Genomic DNA, 20810 nt, shown 5'->3' with positions numbered 1-20810 from the left:
TTAGCCCTTGGGGTTCTGGGAATCTGTGTAGTTTCTGCCTTATATCATCATCTCTATGCAATTTTTTACCCTTTGCCATTAAATTAAGTTTATAACCTCTTCTTACTGTGTCTATCAATCACATTGCTGTCCCTTTGTGATAACATGCCTGGAGGTTTAGACCACAGTGGGGAAAAGACTGAACTGTTTCAGGCTATTGGATCTCAGGTTAGGGATTTTTGCAGGAGAATTTTCCCTTCATCCTGGCTGTTTAGGCCACATGCTGTAGACAATTTCTGTAGGCAACCCATTTGAAAATCACAAGCACACAAGAAAGGAGCCTCTTCACTCTCTTTTCCTTTCAGAAAGGCAGATATTTACTGGATAAGCCAGCTGGCTGCACCAACCCTCACTCTATTAACCTTGATGGCACCACAAAATGAAATTCACAGAACAAGCCAGTTCATGTGACCAGCAAGTTCAGAAGATGGCTGGACGGGTCTGACATGAAGCATAGTTACACATTCACCTCATTCCAGTGCTGCTCTCAAAAGTTCTCAGACAGAAGGCTTTCCAAGGGTTGTGAATCCAATTTTCCACTTTGACACGTTAAAAATTATCATGAGTGACACTGAAAATTATTCCACAGATAGTTTTGGGTTGTATGCCAATGTAATTTCCTATGCATTAAACAAAATTGCTCTTAGAGCGTTGAAAGGCCTGTATTTTTCTTGTGAAAAAAAGACACAAATTATTCCTCCCAGCCCTGGCTGTATGGAACTTGTACTACTGACTGTGCGACCCCAGTTAACTCGATTCACGAAAAGAGCACCGTTTCATTTTTACCAGCATATTTCAGAAAATGGTGGTAAAAATGAAATGGTCTGTTTTCATGAAGCCTAGAGTAATTCAAAAGCTATTAGGCCCTAAACACTGAAGTTGCATCTATAAATGGAGACATTAAAAGCCTAAATAAATGGCCATCTTGGGAGGCTGTATGCCCTAATAGGTTAGGAATGTGTATAAACATCCCAGATAATTCAGCCACTATTATCAGGACATAAAAAAAGAGCGGAGATAAAATAGCCAGTCTTCATAAAGGCTCACACCCTGAGAGAGGCATATGTTGTGCTTCAGCTGATCAGTGGGGGTTTGAGAAGTGGGTGGTGCTTACACGTTACTGAATTTCTAGTAGAATATTGCTGGGACCCAGCCTGAGCAACATAGCAAGACCCATCTCTACCAAAAACACAAAAAATATCTGGGCATGGCAGTGCGCACCTGTGGTCCCAGCTACTCAGAAGGATGGGGAGGCGGGAGGATCACCTGGGGTTGGGAGGTTGAGGCTGCAGTGAGCCAAGAGCATACCACCACACTCCAGCCTGGGTAACAGAGTGACACCCTGTCTCAAAACAAAAAGAATATTGCTGTGGTTTATCTCCTCCCCATCAAGCCTACTTTTAAGAGCAAATAACTTACTTTGCTAAGAATTAAGGCAAGGTGGCTGGGCGTGGTGGCTCACACCTGTAATCCCAGCACTTTGGGAGGCCAAGGCAGGCAGATCACGAGGTCAAGAGATTGAGACCATCCTGGCCAACATGGTGAAACCCCATCTCTACTAAAAATACACAAATTAACTGGATGTGGTGGTGTGCACCTGTAGTCCCAGCTACTCAGGAGGCTGAGGCAGGAGAATAACTTGAACCCAGGAGGCAGAGGTTGCAGTGGGCCGCAATTGAGCCTCTACACTCCAGCCTAGCAACAGAGTGAAACTCCATCTCAAAAAAAAAGAAAAGAATTAAGGCAAATAATATGAATATATGAAACAAATAAATGAAAACAGAGTTCAGAAGGGAATTGAGGCTGGGCAAGGTGCCTCTTGCCTGTAATCCCAACACCTTGGGAGGCCGAAGCAGGTGGATCTCTTGAGGTCAGGAGTTCCAGCCCAGCCTGGGCAACATGGTGAAACCCTGTCTCTACTAAAAATACAAAAATTAACCGGGCGTGGTGGTGTGGGCCTGAAGTTCCAGCTGAGTATTGAGGCAGGAGAATTGCTTGAACCTGGGAGGCCAAGGTTGCAGTGAGCTGAGATCACACCACTGCACTCCAGCCTGGGCAACAGAGTGAGACTCTGTCTCAAAAAAAAAAAAAAAAAAAAAAGAAGTGGGAGAACTTTATAAAAGAAAGTGTTAAAACTCAGGCAGATTCAAAGATGGAGGCTTATGGAGGCCTGCAGAGTCAGAAGCGTCAGCAAGTGAATGAGCGCCAGGCCCACTTAAAGCAACTCCCATGGTAAGGGAATTCTTGGAAGAGTCAAATAACATCTTAACAAAAAAGAACTATACAAATTCAGTTAAATTATTATTTTATTTATTTATTTATTTTGTGACAGAGTGTTGCTCTGTCACCCAGGCTGGAGTGCAGTGACGCGATCGCGGCTCACTGCAAGCTCTGCCTCCCGGGTTCACGCCATTCTCCTGCCTCAGCCTCCTGAGTAGTGGGGACTACAGGTGCCTGCCACCACACCCGGCTAATTTTTTTTGTATTTTTAGTAGAGTCGGGGTTTCATCTTGTTAGCCAGGGTTGGTTTCGATCTCCTGACCTCGTGATCCACCCACCTCGGCCTCCCAAAGTGCTGGGATTACAGGGGTGAGCCACCACACCCAGCTGAATTCAGTTAAATTATAAAAGGACTTTGGGAAATTAAAACGAAAAAGGATTTTCAACTTTAGAAAATCCATCATCAAGCTACAAAGAAAATATATGCTGCACCCTGGATCATGGTCTGGTTGACCAGGAAGATGTAAAGTCTACTCTAAATACAGAGCAGAGGCCAGGCATGGTGGCTCACGCCTATAATCCCAGCACTTTTGGGGGCTGAGGCAGGTGGATGATTCAACCACCAGTTGAGTCTAACTAAGCCACTTCCACCCCCTGCACCTCCTATTCTTCACCTGCAGAATGAGCATGCTGGATTCTAATACCCAACTGCTGCTCTCACACTGTAGAATTCTGAGACTCCCATTTGTCTTTGAGAGATACCACACTGCCAAGAAAATTGTTGCAACTATGTGAAACACTGGCTTATCATGACCAGTGTCAGGGAGTCCTGATGTTCACCTGGCCCTGCTCTTCTGCAGTTACCAAGCTTTAAAAAGTTAACGAGTGAATGCATAGATACACTAGGAAGCAGACCTGTTCTGTACTTCTCCAGATATCAGAATTAAGGTGAATGAGTGGAGGCTAGGCATGGTAGCACACGCCTGTAATCTCAGCACTTTGAGAGGCCAAGGTGGTAGGATCGCTTGAGCCCAGGGGTTCAAGACGAGTCTGGGCAACACAGCAAAACCCCGTCTCTACAAAAAATACAAAAATTAGCCAGGTGTGGTGATCCCTGTCTGTGGTCCTAGATACTGAGGAGGCTGAGGTGGGAGGATTGCTTGAGCCTGGGAGGTGGAGGTTGCAGCAAACAGAGATCATGCCACTGCTGCTCCCTCTGGGATACAGAGGGAGACCCTGTCTAAAAAAATAAAAGATGAATGAATGGAAATCATCGGGAAGCAGACTTCAACTCATCATGAGAAAATATACTTTGAACACTACTGAAAATATCACCAATTATGTACTGCATATTACTTTGGACCTATTACTATGCTAATCACATTTATACATATTTATTCCTCATGACCAACCAATAAACAGATACTATCCCTATTTTAATATATCAGGAAATGGAGACTCAGAGAGGTCAATTTACTTGCCCAAAATTATGTAGCTAATAAGAGGCAAAACTGGAATTCAACAGTGCTTACAAACTTTAAAAATCTTTGTTCTAGACCACTATGCTATATTGCCTCTATAAATCCACCCCAAAATATCCAGGATTGATTGGGATTCTTAAATCTGCTCATTGATGTTGTTCATTAGCAGTAGAAAATTTCAGCCAATACCCCTTTTTAAAAATGTTTTTAAAACAAGCTCTGGCAAGTTTTATTAAAGAAAAATGTTGCATAGTATACTTCTCACCAGTCTATTCTGGCATGCTTCTAATAATATGAGAATTACCTGGATCAGTGAGAGCCAGTGTGCGTACTCTGTAGTATTTTCCACATGCTGTGCCCAATTCAATATTATGTCACTGTAGTGATGGACACCAGTGCTGGCCAAGTTTTCATAGTATTCTATCTTGGATTTCCTCAAAGCTGGGCAATTGTTAGAGAGGATGACCAGTTTTTCTTTGCCTTGTCTGATCAACTTCAGAGTCTGCTTGTACCCCAGCATGTACTTTCTACTTTTCATAACTAGAGTTGATCAACTCCAGTGACTTTTTCATCTTCTTTGTGGCTACCATCTTCCTGCCTAGGTGTGGGATGGCCCCCCAACCAAGAGCAGCCACCAAGATAGTGGAAAGTGAGAAAGGCACCAGTACTTCTTGAGATATTATCTTTTTCCATCCACTCTTTTCCTTCTTGACTCTGATTAAATTTAAGCTAGACTTTATCACTAGCCTCTCTAACTTACTGTATATCTTTTTGTCTCTCTTTGCTGCATCCTAGATTTCTTCTGATTTAACTTCCAGGTCATCAATTCTCTCTTCAGCTGTGTTGAATTGGCTATTGAACCCATCCACTGAGTTTTAAATATTGGCTATTGTGTGTTTAATCTCTAGAAGTACTATTTAGTTATTTTTGAAATCTAACAGTAGTTTCATCTTTTCAGAGATATCTTTAAGCTAATCTTTACTTTTTTAAACATAATAAATGTATTAGTTTCCTATTACTCCTGTAACAAATTACTACAAACTTAGTGGCTTAAAACAACACAAATTTATTATCTTAAAGTTCTGAAGGTCAGGATTTTGAAATCAGTTTCACTGGGCTAAAACCATGGTATTGGAAGACCTTGCTTTCTTCTGGAGGGTCTAGGGGAGAATCCATTTCCTTTCCTTTTGTAGCTTCCTGAAGCCATGTACGTGCCTAGGCTTGTGAGCCCTTCCCCCATTTTCAAAGTCAGAAGTTTAAGATTTTATCTCTTCTCTAACATTTGCTTATATCCTTACATTTTTTTCTCTCTGACACTGATCTTGCCTTTCTCTTATAGAACCCCTGTGATTACATTGAGCCCATTTGGATAATCCAGAATAATCTCTCCAACATCAAAATCATCAATGTTATCATATCCACAAAGTTCCTTTTACCATATAAAGTAACATTTTCACAGGTTCCAGAGACTAGAATGTGGACATCTTTGAGGAGCCATGATTCAACTCACCACAGTAAGCACAGTTATTTTATAGTCCATGTCCAATAATTTCAAGATCTAAAAGTATTCCCAGATTTGTTTTTATTGTCTGTTTTTCAGATGGTTCTCACACATGTTGTTTGCTTCATTATGTGCTGGGTTAAAAAAAAAAATGGTGCCCAATAATAATTTACCTAGCATTTTTAGTTGTTTTTATTAGGAATGTTTGGGCTGAAAAATAACCCACTATAACCAGAAATTAAAATTCAAGTCTTCCAACCATAATGATTGATGTGTTGCCCACTGACAGTATGGCAATCACTGTCCTGATGGTGTAATATATCTTCTGTATAGGAAAATGCCGTGTAAGGGACTGCAGTAGGAAGTTCCCAAACCCAGGACAATTCAAGTAGCGATAATGAGAGCTGAAAGGTACATCATGCTTACTGGGGAAGAAACCTTTCAAATTAGATGTTTCAAAATGATAATGGGTCTGTGCAAATACCCTTATAATTATTACTAAGGAGTTTCATGCCCTTCACACATTCCTTTAGTCACTTATTATTCAGCAAGCATTTTGTCGAACACCAATTATGTATCTATCCATTACTCTGCAGAGAACTAAAAATACAAAGATGAATAGAAACAATCTCTGACCTTAAGGAGATCACCAATTACTTGGGAGAGCAGACACAGACACTGTTAGGATACCACGTAGTGGTTTAAATGCAGTGATGAAGGAAAGCACAGAGGAGGAGGTGCCTCACCCAGGCTGAGAGTTTAGGGGAGGCTTGGTGAAGACAGTGATGCCTGAGCTGGATCTTAAATCATGATAAGAGTTGTCCGGGTAAAGGCTAGGATGGCAGGAAGGGCTATCAGACAGAGGGAACACCATCACCAAGCACCCAGTGTATGGTGACAATACATACACGTGTGGGTTGGGAGTCCAGTTACAAGGAAGCTGCAGCAAGTACTGCACTTAGATCTGGCCAAATGGAGCCCCTATCTGAGCCTCTAGGGGCTCCATGCTCTGCAGTGCCTTCCTCAAAGTTTTCTGTCCCCCCAGTGCCTGGGACTGATTGGGATATGCAGCGCTAACCCAGAAGAATGCCCCAAGCCTGGATCAGGGATAGTGTGGGCCCTGTCCTCATTTCTTCCCTTCAAATTGCTCTTCAATCCTCCAGCCTTCATATGAGGTTGACCAGATGCCCTGCGGAGCGTCAAGACTCCTATTGAAGGTGTTGTCCCCCAGGGCCCAAGTTCTAGGACAACAGCACAAAAAACAGACGCTCCAGCTGGCCAGCACAGTGTTTCACGGGATCCTGAGATGGGTGACCAGAATGGGGCTGTGCTGATGTGCTGACTTTGGTTGATTCGCACTTGCATCGGACACAGGACAAGTTCAGGGCTCTGAACTACTAAGCACATGGCAGGCCCTTGTGCTTGAACATCTGTATGCCCATGGGTTGGCTCATGCCTTTCTATGTTCCAACTGCATAGAGTCTGTTGGCCTCTGGTCTACAGCATCACGGATGGCAGGGGGTGGTGGTGTTCTTTACCTGCGCACCTGCTGTGGCTGGCAGCCAGGGCAGCCACTCCATCCTCTCTGCAGGTCTGTACCACATGCAGGGCAGTTCTCTAGGGAGAACAGCACCTCTCTTCTCCAAGGGCCTTTGAGGCCTTTGTTCCACACTGTCAGCAGCCCTTCTGATCAATGTCCTCTTTTGCCTCCATTTTTGGAAGGATGTCCTCTCTTGCCTCTGATCATGTGGTGACATTTGTTTTTATAGGTTGGTCTTAAGCTATGCCATGTGGTAGGGAAGTGTGCCAGATGAGGAATGGACCTTCTCTGGGTGAACAGGACCACTCTTTGCCCCTCGCCTAGCCTCCCCACTAGTGATAGTTTGTGAAAGGAAAGGGTGAGGTCAGCAATGAAAGAGACCACATTCTAGGAATGCGGTAATCATGGCGTAAAGTAATCAAGAGAAGACATGGCTGCAAAATGTATTACATCGTAAAACCTTAGACAGTAAGTTTAAGATGACCAGAAAACATTTTCCTGCACATCTGGGTGAGACTTGCATTTGTCGTCATCATAAATGAATTATGGCTTTGAGGGAGCCATTGGAAGCCAATATTCACCAGGGCCATGATGGAGGATGCGGTGTCCTAGTAATGATGCACCTAGCATGAAACACATGACATCAGGGAACTCTAGAGGCAAGTTGATCTATAGTTTCAATATTAACAGGTCCAGAAAAGCCACAGCATTGAGAGCAATAACAGTGTTGCTACTTTTTCCTCATAATGAGAAACGTGAAACTACCCAGCCAAGGCACATCTGACAATAACTTGACGCGATGACTTCTGGACCTGAGCGGGAAGAGGTGGTGGCCAGACACTACAAAGACTCCTCACGTGCCCTAACTGCAGGATTCACAAAGACAAGCCTCACTTTTCTACCAATGATTCTCAATCTTTGTTGATAAATCACTAAAAGTTATATGGCCCATTAAACTTGCAATACATCTTTAATCAACTTGTTTATAAACAGGGCCCTGCAAAAATATGTTTGAGATCTAAATGGGTCCAGTTCAGATGAATGAAACTTTTTTTTTTTTTGAGAGAGGCTCTCGCTCTGTTGCCCAGACTAGACTAGAGTGCAGTGGCACGATTGTGACTCACTGCAGCCTCCACATCCTAAGCCCAAGCAATCCACCCACCTCAACCTCCCAAGTATCTGGGACTACAAGCATGAACTACTGCACCTGAATAGCTTTTTAAAATTTATTTTTTGTAGAGATGGGGTTTCACTATGCTGCCCAGGCTGGTCTCAAATTCCTGGGCTCAAGCAATCCAACAGTGGCTGAGACAAAATACACAGAAGTTTACTGACCATGGCTGTGGCTATATTCTATTCCTCCTGACCAACAAGAGATTTCAGGCTAAGTGGATATCAACAATGAAATGCTAGGCATTGCATTATGCAATTTAGCTCCCTGGGATTTGTTAGCCAGCTAAGGGAATGAATGAACTTCTAATATGTAAGAACTAACCACAGTGACGTGGCATCTATATTTCATTAAATATGTTGAGTAAAAACTCAGAACGAACTCAAACTAGGATATGAGAGAAAAACAAAAGTAATCTCAGCATTTTGTTAGAAAATACCCAGAAGTTCAAATGTTTTGTCCCTTATGATGTCAGGTGCAGTTAGAAAGCTCCTTCCTCTGGATAACGATGCTTTTGGAAGGAGATCTATGCCTTTTCACCCCCTTTTTCTTCTTAACTATTAAGTTCTCTACAAGGGAATCTAATTTTAGTTCTATTTCTGGCTATGCTACAGTATATCCATGTTTAAAAGCCTTACTTATTTTAGGTAAAAATAACAATTCCACATTAAATAAAGTAGACTTTACAACTTTAGATATACTTTAAAGTCAGGCGCACATGGTTACTGTTAATACCAAAAGAATTAACTATCCATGTTAGAAAATTCTGCAGCCTTTATATCCTCTTACAATGGAGGTGGAGTATAAATTAATATAAATAAAACTGTGAACAATTTATCCAGAAGATTCACTTTTCAATTCACTGACCTTAGATTTTAACTACAATGTCTGCATAGATGTTAACTGTGTTATCTAATCAACTAATCATGCTGGAAGAAGTGCTTTTTCAGTGACTTTTACTATCAGTATGGGACAGTAAGATGTATATCAAAGATGAACAAGAAACCAGGGCCCCTCTAAAGATTGTTTTATTTTAAGAAACAAAACAAAACAAAACACATAATAACATTTGTCCAAGCACAGTGGCTCATGCCTGTAATCCCAGAACTTTAGGAGGCCAAGGGGGCACAGATCACTTGAGCCCAGGAGTTCGAGACCAGCCTGGGCAACATGGTGAAACCTTGTTCCTACAAAAATACAAAAATTAGCCAGGCATGGTAGCATGCGCCTGTGGTCCCAGCTACTTGGGAGGCTGAGGCTGGGGAATCACTTGAGCCCAGGAGGCAGAGGTTCCAGTGAGCCGAGATTGCGCCACTGCATTCCACCTTGGGTGATAGAGAGAGATCCTGTCTCAAGAAAATAAGTAAATAAATATAAACAACATAATAGCATTAAAGTAAAATTTTAGTCAGCAATCCTAACCTCACTATCCTAATACCGTAAGGATTTTCCCCATTGTATATGTCTTCCATTCTTTGCCATGTATAAACATTTCCACGCGGTTGCCATCATACCATACTTACATGTTGGCAGTCTGCCTTCAAAATTTTATATCATAAAATACTTAACTCACACTCTTAAAAATGATAAAGTGATAAGCTATCCTTTTTTTTAAGACATTCTCTTTTGGCTGGATATTTTAGTTACATATAAGCTCAGGAACCAACTGTGATTAACTCTTGCTGACTGGTTTCATTAAGATTCAAGAACTGCTGACTCACATCCAAAAGTGCATTCACCGTGATCAAATCCACGGGACAGAAGTCTGTTGATGTACTAATTAATAAGACACACAGTTCTTTTTTCAGCTGCTTCATCTTTGAGTACTTTCCCAAACTATTGTGTCCTTTAACTTTTTTTCTCTGTGCTACTTAATAAGGTCTTGGTTACAATCTGATTCAAGTAAGCCATGCTCCACAATGCGGTTCTATAAACACAGTAATTTGATAGGTGATTAGTGGCTGGGCAACCCTGGCCACAAGCCCCAGGTCAGCCAGATGTCCATCTCCCTCTTGGGGCCCTGATGGGGCCAACAATTCTAAACAGTTTTCTAACATGGTGACTGAACTATTTAGAATGTATTTTCATCTTTATTGGGGATAGACACACTAATATGCTTGATCTTTTGCAAAATATAAAATTGAGATTGAAGACTATCTATAATAACTCATAGCAAGTGCTATTTAAATCCAGCATTCCATTCAAGCCCAGCTAATAAGCAGCCCTGTGACATAGGATATGTGATAGAAAACTTGTCTGGATTAATTTTAATCCCAGTTCCACCACTATCTAAATGACCTTAGCACCTAATAACATGGAACATTTATCAAGCCTCTAGTATGGGCCAGTCACTGAACAAAGTGCTTATTTAGGAAACATATTTAATTCTCACAACCTACAAAGTAGAGATTATTATAATCCCCATTCTACACACACACACACACAAAAACAATAAAAAGGAGGCCTAGAAAAATTATATAATTTGTCCACTAATGGCAAGGTCAAAAAATTTTAACTTTTAATTAAAATATAACATGTATAGAGAAAAATGTGCATACCTTCAGTGTACAGTTTGGTGAGTTGTCCCAAAGTGAATACACTCATGTAATGTAACCCAGAAGCTGTGCTCACAGCCCTTTCCACAACTACCCATCACTCTTTCCCAAAGGTAACCATTATCCTGGCTTCTAACATCACATTTTGGTTTCGCCAATTTTTAAGCTTTCATGCAAATGAGAATCATACAAAACGTGGCCTTTTGCATCTGGCTTCTTCTACCTATGGAATTTATTCTTATGTGTGGTGTAAGGTAGTGAACAGGTTTCATTGTATCTTATCCATCACCATTTGTTGAAAAGCCATCCTGTCTCCCACTGCTCAGCTATGGTGCTTTTGTCACTAATGAAGTGTGCCTATATGTGTGGGTCTTCTGGACTTTCTGTTTTGTTCTGATCATCTATTTGCCTCTCCTGTGTCAGTACCACCCTGAAGTCTTTCCAAAGGCTTGGTATCCAGTTGAGAAATCCTGTAGATTTTGTTCTTTTTCAAAAATTGCTCGGTTATTTGAGACCTTTTGCATTATCACATAACTTTTAGAATCAACTCTGCATTTTTGCAAAATACCTACTGGATTTTTATTGAGATTGCATTGCATTGGAGTAGATCAGTTGGAAAACTGACATCTTGAGATAACTGAACTTTTAGTCCACAAACATCTCTCCATTTATTTAGGTCTTCTTTTATATTTTTATTATTTATTTACTTAGAGACAGAGTCTTACTCTGTTGCCCAGGCTGGAATGCAGTGGCAATATCTCAGCTCACTGCAACCTATACCTCCCAGGTTCAAGAGATTCTCGTGCCTCAGCCTCCCGAGTAGCTAGGATTACAGGGGTTCACCACCATGCCCAGCTAATTTTTGTATTTTCAGTAGAGACAGGGTTTCCCCATGTTGACCAGTCTGGTCTCGAATTCTCGACCTCAGGTGACCTGCCTGCTTTGGCCTCCCGAAGTGCTAGGATTACAGGCCTGAGCCACCATGCAGGCTTTCTTTTATATTTTTAATAATGTTTTGTCATTTTCAGCATAGAATTCTTGAAGATGTTTGTTAGATTTATTTCTAACAAAATTATTTGTTTTGTTAGATAAGATGTGTAAGTTTTATCTTTTAAAATATAATTTATAATTATAATTTTATACAACTGATTTTTGTTAATTGGCTGTTTCCAACCATTTTGCTAAACTCACTTTTTTTTAGATGGAGTATCGCTCTGTCACCCAGGCTGGAGTGCAGTGGCGTGATCTTGGCTCAGTGCAACCTCTGCCTCCTGGGTTCAAGCGATTCTCGTGTCTCAGCCTCCTGAGTAGCTGGGATTACAGGCACCCACCACCAAACCTGGCTAAATTTTGTATTTTTATTAGAAATAGGATTTCACCATGTTGCCCAGGCTGGTCTTGAACTCCTGACCTCAGGTGATCTACCTGCCTTAGCCTCCCGAACTGCTGGGATTACAGGTGTGAGCCACCGCTCCCAGCCTAAATTCACTTATTAAATCTAATAGTTTATCTGTCTCCTTGTCTTATTCTGTTCTTAGAAGAAATATTTACAAAAATTCACCTTTATACACTTGCTGTGGATTTTAAAAATAAATACATTTTTATCAGATTTAGAAAATTCCCTTCTATTGCGAGTGCTAAGAATTGTTTTATTAATGCATGTTGCATTTTATCACATGCTGTTCCCACGTTTATTGAGAAAATTGTATTTTTCTTCTTTATTCCATAAATGTGGTAAAGAATTATTCAATGATGCCGGGCGCAGTGACTCACACCTGTAATCCCAGCACTTTGGGAGGCTGAGGTGGGTGGATCACGAGGTCAGAAGTTCAAGACCAGCCTGGCCAAGATGGTGAAACCCCATCTCTACTAAAAATACAAAAATTAGCCAGGCGCAGTGGTGCGTGCCTGTAATCCCAGTACTAGAGAGGCTGAGGCAAGAGAATTGCTTAAACCCAGGCGACAGGTTGCAGTGAGCCGAGGTTGCACCACTGCACTCCAGCCTGGGCAACAGAGTAAGACTCTGCCCCCAAAAATATATATATATACAGAATTATTCAACGATAAGTCAACTTTGCTTTCCTGGAATAAATCCAATTTGGTTGTGATGTATTCTGTTTTTTACATAATGCTTTTTTTGGTTTGCTAATATTTTATTTAAGATCTTTGCATTTATCTGTTTGATTTAAATGGGTTTCTAATTTTCCTTTCTTGTAATGTTTTTATCAAATCTGGGAATCAGGTTTTTCTGGTGTCATGGAAATCTTGAGGAATCTTTCCTTTTTTCCATTTTCTAAAAGAGTTATGTAAAATTGATTATATTTCTTTCACAAATGTTTAGTAGCATTCAATTAAGAAGCCATATGGATCTGGAGTATTCTTTATGGGAAGGTTTTTTTATTTTATTTTTTTGAGATGGAGTCTCACTCTGTTGTCCAGACTGGAGTGCAGTGGCCCGAATTCGGCTCACTGCAACCTCTGCCTCCTGGGTTCAAGCGATCCTTCTGCCTCAGCCTCCTGACTACAGGCGCGCACCACCATGCCCGGCTAATTTTTGTATTTTTAGTAGAGACAAGGTTTCACCAGATTGGCCAGGCTGGTTTCAAACTCCTGACCCGGTGATCCACCCGCCTCAGCCTCCCAAAGTGCTGGGATTATAGGTGTGAGTCACTGCGCCCAGCCATGGGAAGGTTTTTAAATGCTGTATTTAATTATTCAGATTTTTTATTTATTCTTGTGTCCATTCTGGTAACTTTTGTTTTTCTAGGAATTTATACATTTCATCGAAACTTCCAAATTTACTGGCATAAAGTTGCTAATAATGTCCTCTTATTTAAAAAAAATGCCTTTAAAATATTTCTAGCAAGCATTGTTTTCACTCCAGATATTGTTATTTGTGCTACCTCTGTTCTTTTCTATCAGCCTATCAGGAATTTATCAATTAGTGTTTCCAAATAACCAGTTTTGTTTTGTTCATCCTCTATTGTAAATTTGTTTTGTATTTAATGAAAATCTACTCATCTCTTTACTATTTATTTTCTTTTACTTTCTTTGGATTTAATTTGTACTTCTTTGTCTAACTTCTTTTTTTTGAGATGAGGTCTTGCTCCTGTCACCCAGGCTGGAGTGCAATGACGCAATCTCGGCTCACAGCAACCTCCACCTCCAGGGTTCAAGCGATTCTCCTGCCTCAGCCTCCCAAGTAGCTGGGATTACAGGTGCCTGCCAGCACATTCGGCTAATTTTTTTTTTTTTTTTTTTTTTTTTTTGAGATGGAGTTTCGTTCTTGTTGCCCAGGCTGGAGTGCAATGGCACGGTCTCGGCTCACTGCAATCTCCACCTCCCAGATTAAAGCAATTCTCATGCCTCAGCCTCCCAAGTAGCTGGGATTACAGGTGCTCGCCACCACATCCAGCCTCTAACTTCTTATTTATTTTTAGACTTTTTTCAATATGTCTCCCTGTAAGCATAAGTTTGGTTATACCACGCAAATTTATATTCTGAATATTTACATTTTAATTCAGTTCAAAACATGTTCTAATTTCTATCGTCATTTTATCTTTGACTTGTAGTTTGTCTAGAAGTGTATTTTTATATTTCCAAACACAATGGGATTTTCTGGTTATCTTTTTGTTATTTCCTACCTTAATAATAAAATAATATCATCTGTGTGATTCAAATTCTTTGACATTTTAAATACTTGTTTAATGACTCAGCGTCTGATTACATTTTATAGAAAGGTCTGTATGCACTTGCACTCAGTGAGTATCTGCAGCTGTTAGGGCACAACGTTCTAGGTCATCTAGATCAAGTTTGTTAAATATGTTTTTCAAATCACCTGTATTTGTTCTGATGTTCACCTATTCATTCTGTCATTTACTAAAAGATTTGTTAAATTTTTCTTTTTTTCTTTTTTCTTTTTTTTTTTTTGAGACGGAGTCTGGCTCTGTCTCCCAGTCTGGAGTGCAGTGGGCGGATCTCAGCTCACTGCAAGCTCCGCCTCCCGGGTTTACGCCATTCTCCTGCCTCAGCCTCCCGAGTAGCTGGGACTACAGGCGCCCACCACCTCGCCCGGCTAGTTTTTTGTATCTTTTAGTAGAGACGGGGTTTCACCGTGTTAGCCAGGATGGTCTCGATCTCCTGACCTTGTGATCCGCCCGTCTCGGCCTCCCAAAGTGCTGGGATTACAGGCTTGAGCCACCGCGCCCGGCCATAAGATTTGTTAAATTTTTCTACTCTAATTATGAATTTGTTGATTTCTCTTTATAGTCTGTCCATGTTTGCTTAATTTAATTTGAAGCTATGTTATTAAGGAGCACACACATTTTTAAATTATTACATCTCCCTGCTGAATTGAATATTTGGTCATTATGATGCCCCTCTATCTCTAATAATACTTCTAGACTTACCGTCTACTTTGTCTGATGTTAGTACAATAGCCTGAGGTTGAACAAATTCTTTCAGTTCCTATTTGGCTGAGGGTTTTTGTCATAAATGGAAGCTGAATTTTGTCATGTACTTTTCCTGCATTTATTGAGATGATCATAGAGTTTCTTTCTCCTTTTGTCTGTGGGTATGAATTATGTCCATGGATTTCTCCAGGCATGTTGTTTATTCATTCGTCCGGCCATTACCTGTGAGCAGTCATTGCCCCGGGCACTGTGTTGGCTGTGGGAGGTGCAGCTCTGACTGTGGGGAAGGTCCCTGCCTTCGTAGAGCTGAGTCTCAGTCTGCCTCTTGGGCTGTGAGGTGAGGTTGCCAGGGGTCACTGACTCTGAGGTCTTTGGCTTGTCTTACTTCTGGTTTGAGGAGTGTGCTGCCCGCGTGGACCTGAATCTTGCAGTTCTCTCGAACTTCCCTGGGAGAATGTGTTAAGCCCCAGGTACTCCCAATAATGAGGCAAATTAGGAGATCTTGGCTGGGGAACCTGAGAGCTAGCCTTGCAGCTACTACCGATAAGTTAAATTTTAACTCTGGGCTGTGATGTAATCCCTGAGGGACACGCATCTTGTCCCTGGCTTGTCATGGCTAGAGAGTGGAGCTTATAGCCCTGGTATTCACGACTTTCTTCCCCACCCAAGAGGGAGGGGGACTAGCACTCTTCAAAGATGTTAAAAATTAAAAACAATAATCCCACCATTCTTTCTCATTAAAAAAAGTCATATCAAATTAGAGAAATAATACTATTAGCCAGGCGTGGTGGCACCAGCCTGTAGTCCCAGCTACTTGGGAGACTGAGGCAGGAGGATGGCTTGAGCACAGGAGTTCAAGGCTGCAGTGAGTTCTGATCACACTGCACTTTTCAGCCTAGGTGACAGAGTGAGAGCTTGTCTCAAAAAAGAAAATGAAAGAAAGAGAGGGGGAGAGAGAGAAAGGGAAAGAGGAAAGAGAAAGAAGAAAGAAAAGAAAAGAAAAAAAGAACGAAAGAGAAAGAAGAAAGAAAAAAAGAAAGAAAACAAAGAAAGAAAGAAAGAAAGAAAGAAAGAGAGAGAGAAAGAGAGAAAGAATAAGGAAATAAGTAGAAAAAGAAAGAGGAACAAGATACAATACGCAAGAGAAGCAACGTAGAAGGAAGAGAGAAGACGATCGTCAACAATATCCACACTAAGCAACTACGACTAATGAAGTACCATCGAAGGAAGACGTAATCAGTTGACACGAAAGTAGCGACCCAGTCGAATCCACCATCCGAGATGTGTCTCGCACACCTTCGTGGAAGCTGCTGACCATAACACCCACTCTTAGGCCTCTTTCCTTATAAGACAAAGGCACTGGTTAACCTTGAAACCCCCACCGTCTGTCACCCATGTTGCTGCAACACCTTTGTAGCTGGCTTCCTGCACCTGGTCTTCCTTCCCACTAATTCATTCTCTCCAAACTGAGCCAGGGGCTCATCCTGAACTAAAATCTAGCCATAAAACTCCTCCACTTCAAATTTCCCATTGGCATCTCAGAACTTTCAGGATGAGCCTCAAACTCCAAGCACGATGAGCACCAGTCCTCCACGGCCTGGCTCCTGCCCCTGCCCCCTCCCGCCAGCCTCCTCTTCCCCATATCCGCCTGGCCCTCTGCACCCTGCTACATGAGCCAATGTGCCAGGAAGGACCTCATGCCCCTGCGTCTACCCACACTGTCATGTGCCCACCACCTGCACCTTGGTGAGCTAGACTTCCCAGCAGTGACTCTGTGCAACTGCCAGTCAAGTAGTCATAGAAACGAAACCCAGCCCTTCTTCCCACCTCACGCCCAACAGGGTCACCTGACTACTGGATTCAGGTTCGGGTTGACCACATACTTAATGAGCACTAAGACCCTGGCTTAGAACCCTCCATATACACCATGTGGATCGGTGATGTTCGGAGCTGCACGGTGCCAGAGCAGGGTCTCAGAACTAGAGCAGCTAAAGCAACCCAGGCTCCACTGGCTTCCTCCTGACCGGAAGCTTGGCTCCCGCTGTGGAGCTGCAGAAGTGCGTGGCTACCCAGCAGACTGGGCTCCTGACGTGCCAGCACTCTTGGCAATTCTCTGTGACCCTGAAGTCCTCCTTTGTGAGAGCTGGAGGACCCCATAAGGGGCACGTAGTCCAAACCCTGAACCATCTCCTTAAATCTCTCATTCCCGCTCTGGTGTGTACGGAACTAATACTTGCGGAAAGCAGGCCCCCTCGTGGGAGAATTCACACTCATGCTCCAAACCTTCAGCTATACATTGAAAACCAATGATCCAGAGTCCCGCAGCAGCAGGAGAAAAGGATGCATTGGAGACTTGGTGGTACATACAAATTTGTACAGTAAGTGGGTATGAATAATGATTCGTGCAGAAGTAGGTGGAATATGGTGATTCTTAAGCCTTCTAAAGAAAATAATACTTGCCGGGAGCAGTGGCTCACGCCTGTAATCCCAGCAGTTTGGGAGGCCAAGGCGGGCAGATTACCTGAGGTCAGGAGTTCAAGACCAGCCTGGCCAACATGGTGAAACTCCGTCTCTACTAAAAATACAAAAATTAGCTGGGCTTGGTGGCACATGTCTGTAATCCCAGCTACTCGAGAGGCTGAGGCAGGAGAATTGCTTGAGCCCGGGAGGTGGAGGTTGCAGGAACCGAGACTGTGCCACTGCACTCCAGCCTGGCCAACAGAGTGAGACCCTGTCTCAAAAATAATAATAATAATAATAGTAATAATAATAATAATACGATATGTTCTTTTCTTGCTTCTCAAACGAGGGTACCTGTGTGTCCTGCGGATTTGGGGAGCTAGGCCAGAGAGTGGATGTGTATCTTCCTGAGAGGTTAACCTCACTCAAAGATTTGAGGTGAAACTAATACATTAACTGGTCAGTCAGTGACTGAAAACATTCCTTCTATAGAATAGCAAACATGGGTACGTTCAAGAGTAGGATGCAGACTCTGCACAGATCCTAAAGCCACGTTGGGAAACGTCAGAGAAATGCGGCTGCTTTGGGAACTTGGATATTCTCTGCAGTTAGGGGAGCTGGGGCAGGAAGGACGCTGGCGCTGGCCAGTGACAGTGCAGTGAGCACAGCTCTCCCCGAGCCTCTGTGGATGGAGACAGGTGGGCGCGTAGGTGGAACTGCCCATTTCCCGAGAATGAACACTTCTGCCTGTTATTCTTGTCATTCATGCCTTTTTAAACTCTGGAGGCTGAAACCATGAAGGTAGACAGAATCCAGTCCACTCCTGTGGCCCTAACGCTGCCCTGATGTGGTCTGGGTTTGGGTTTGGGAAGCGCCAGTGCCCCTGCCCCTGGCCCCTCCACCTACACACACCACCACCACCCCTGCCACCACTCCCCCACCCGGTGGGGCTGACAGCTGAGAGATTGGGAAGTGTTGCCGGCTGCCGCCCAAGGCCTGCTTGATATTCCGGAGAGGGCGGCAGCAGCGCTCAGAATCCTTAGCTGAACCTGCCTGGCGGCTCCGGAGGCCGGAGGGCGCTTGGCAGAACCGCCGGGAAGTGAAATAACAAACGATCTCCAAAAAGCCCACAGCGTATCGAGCCCGGGAAGCGCAAGGCCTCTGCTGCCCCCACCCTGTGGAGAAGCTCACGGGGCAAGAAAGAGGAGGAAGCTGATGGGGGGTGGGGCACGCATCTCCTAAGTAGGCCTGCCTGGTCCAGAGGGGTCTGAGGGGCCCAGCCAGCCCCACAGAAGGCCCGACCAGGGCCTCAGAACCACCCCGGGGCCTGCTTGCTGGTAGGGCAAGGCCCACCCTCACGGTGCAAGTAGCTTTGTGCGATGATAGACAAAGGGGTGCTGAGGCCTCAGGGTCAGATCCCTAGAGTGACCTCTGAAGCGAGGGAGGGGAGGAGAAGGAACTCGGAAGTGGGGCACAGACGTGTGGGGGGCAGGCCAGACACACTGCTGGTCTCCCCCATTTCCTGGGAGACTCGTCTTGTGGGAACAGCACAAATCATGTTAACACTGCCAAGGGAGGGATCAGAGAGGTGTCTGGGCCAGGGTCTCCCCACACTGAGGAATCAGCTGCGGCCGGCAGAGAGGCAGGGTTTCCCTTGGTGGCAAAAGCAGACACGTACCCGGCCCCACAGTGGTCTTCTCCATCAGGGGGTCCCGTCAGAGCCATCGCTCCCTCCTGGGCTACGTCTTTCTCCTGGGGTTCCACTCAGCGGCCTGCCCGAGGGGCCCCCGCACAGCCACAGGGCTGTGGGAAGGGAATGGTTCAGGCAGGCCAGTCAGGCCAGCTTCCCCGGATCCCTTGGCTCCCCTGGGACCTGGCTTCTATGTTATCAAAGATGCCATGAAACACCACAGGCAAGGGACGCGTCGCTCAGCCCAGGGTCCTGAACATGTCGAGGCAGCTCTGATCTGCCTAGAAAGTGCCCAAGCAGGTGAACGGCAAGGACAGGCACACAGAGATGACCTCCCACTGCCTCCCCGTGGATGACCCTGGCTACTCTGACTGAGGGGGTCTTCAGGTCAAGGGCAGGGAGGGGGGCAACAGACACCAATGCCGAGGGCCCCGAACAGGCTCAGAAGCCGGGTGTGGAGTGGGAGACGGGGGCGGAGTGGGAGACGGGGGCAGAGTGGCAGGGGCTGCTGCAGGGACGGCTGTGCCAGCAGGGGTGGGGGCAGGGGCTCAGTGGAGCCCGAGTGTCAGGAGCTAAAGACCACCCACACCCTCTTCGCAGAGGGCAAGCAGGCCAGGGAGAGCGACTTAAGCCACATGGACTTTCCCATTATCTCTGAAGGAGAGGGGTTCTTGTGGGTATTCTACCTGCACAGCTGTGTGAGATGCAGATATGGAAAATGGCCTTTTGGCAATCATTGGGAGGGAAGGCCTGGCAGACTCAGTGGGGACTGCGTGGCAGGGAGGCATGGGGAGCCTGGAAGCCCCCATGGAGGCTGTGGGACTGGCAGGGGCCCTTCTCCAAGTGCCTAGAAACTTCCCCAACAAGACTTCAGCCTGTCCAGCAGCCCCCAGGGACTGTTCTGGGACTGTGATTACATGGTCACCATGGTTTGTGGACACCGAAATGTCAAGAATGTCAAGCTCGATGCTTCCTGCTCCACAAGCGTCTCCCAGCGCCATGGGGAGGGTCATGACTGCCACTATTTATAGTACAGTGGGCTGCATACACACCCGGCCCATTCCATCCTCTCCATGTGCACACGTGTATGTGTGTGTGTGACTGTATATGTACCTGTGTATTTGTGTGTGTATATCTGTGTATGTGATGTGTGTATTTGTGTGTCTGTATATGTATTTGTATTGTGTATATGTATATGTATGTGTGTGTGTGTGTCTGCCCACCCCCAAGACTTGCCTGCAGGGGTTACAATGGCTAGTCCATGCCGTGCAGCCTTATGCCTGTGGAATCATGAACACTCTGGGCCTCTCTTCTCTCATCTTTAAAGGATTCTAACCCTTGGTTGTCCAACAATCAAGGAAAATAATAGATGTGCAAGGAAGCTGCCTACCATTACTTTTTAGAAAATAAGGGTGGATGTACATTCATTTACTCATGATTATCCATTCACTCATTCAACAAACGTTCTTTGTGCTAAGCACTAAGAAATCAACAATAAAAAAAGAGAATTGACATTAGCCCTTGTTCTCAGGAAGTGGACGGTTTAGTAGGGAAGACCTGAATAATAAGCACAGATACACAGTTGTGTTCAAAGTCATAAAGAGCAAGAGCAGTGAGCGCTGTGCACAGAACTAATGGGGCGCGCAAAGAATAAACCACAAACGTGGGGCAGTGGGATGGTGGAACTGTGAGCCCAGGACAGCCCTGACAGCAGGTCCAGGAGGCACGGGCTCACTGGAGG

At 44.2% G+C, this 20810-nt stretch overlaps 1 pseudogene; it reads right to left on the bottom strand.

The window, feature by feature from the left end:
• LOC115894173 overlaps positions 1-4330 on the bottom strand; it is a 37644-nt pseudogene extending 33314 nt beyond the window's left edge.
• Between the last annotated feature and the right edge of the window lie 16480 nt (positions 4331-20810).

The sequence above is a fragment of the Rhinopithecus roxellana genome, chromosome 17 (genome assembly GCF_007565055.1).
Source record: "Rhinopithecus roxellana isolate Shanxi Qingling chromosome 17, ASM756505v1, whole genome shotgun sequence".
NCBI classification, from domain to species: domain Eukaryota; kingdom Metazoa; phylum Chordata; class Mammalia; order Primates; family Cercopithecidae; genus Rhinopithecus; species Rhinopithecus roxellana.
Note: the sequence above shows the minus strand (reverse complement) of the source record. Positions and strands in the feature narration are given on the sequence as shown.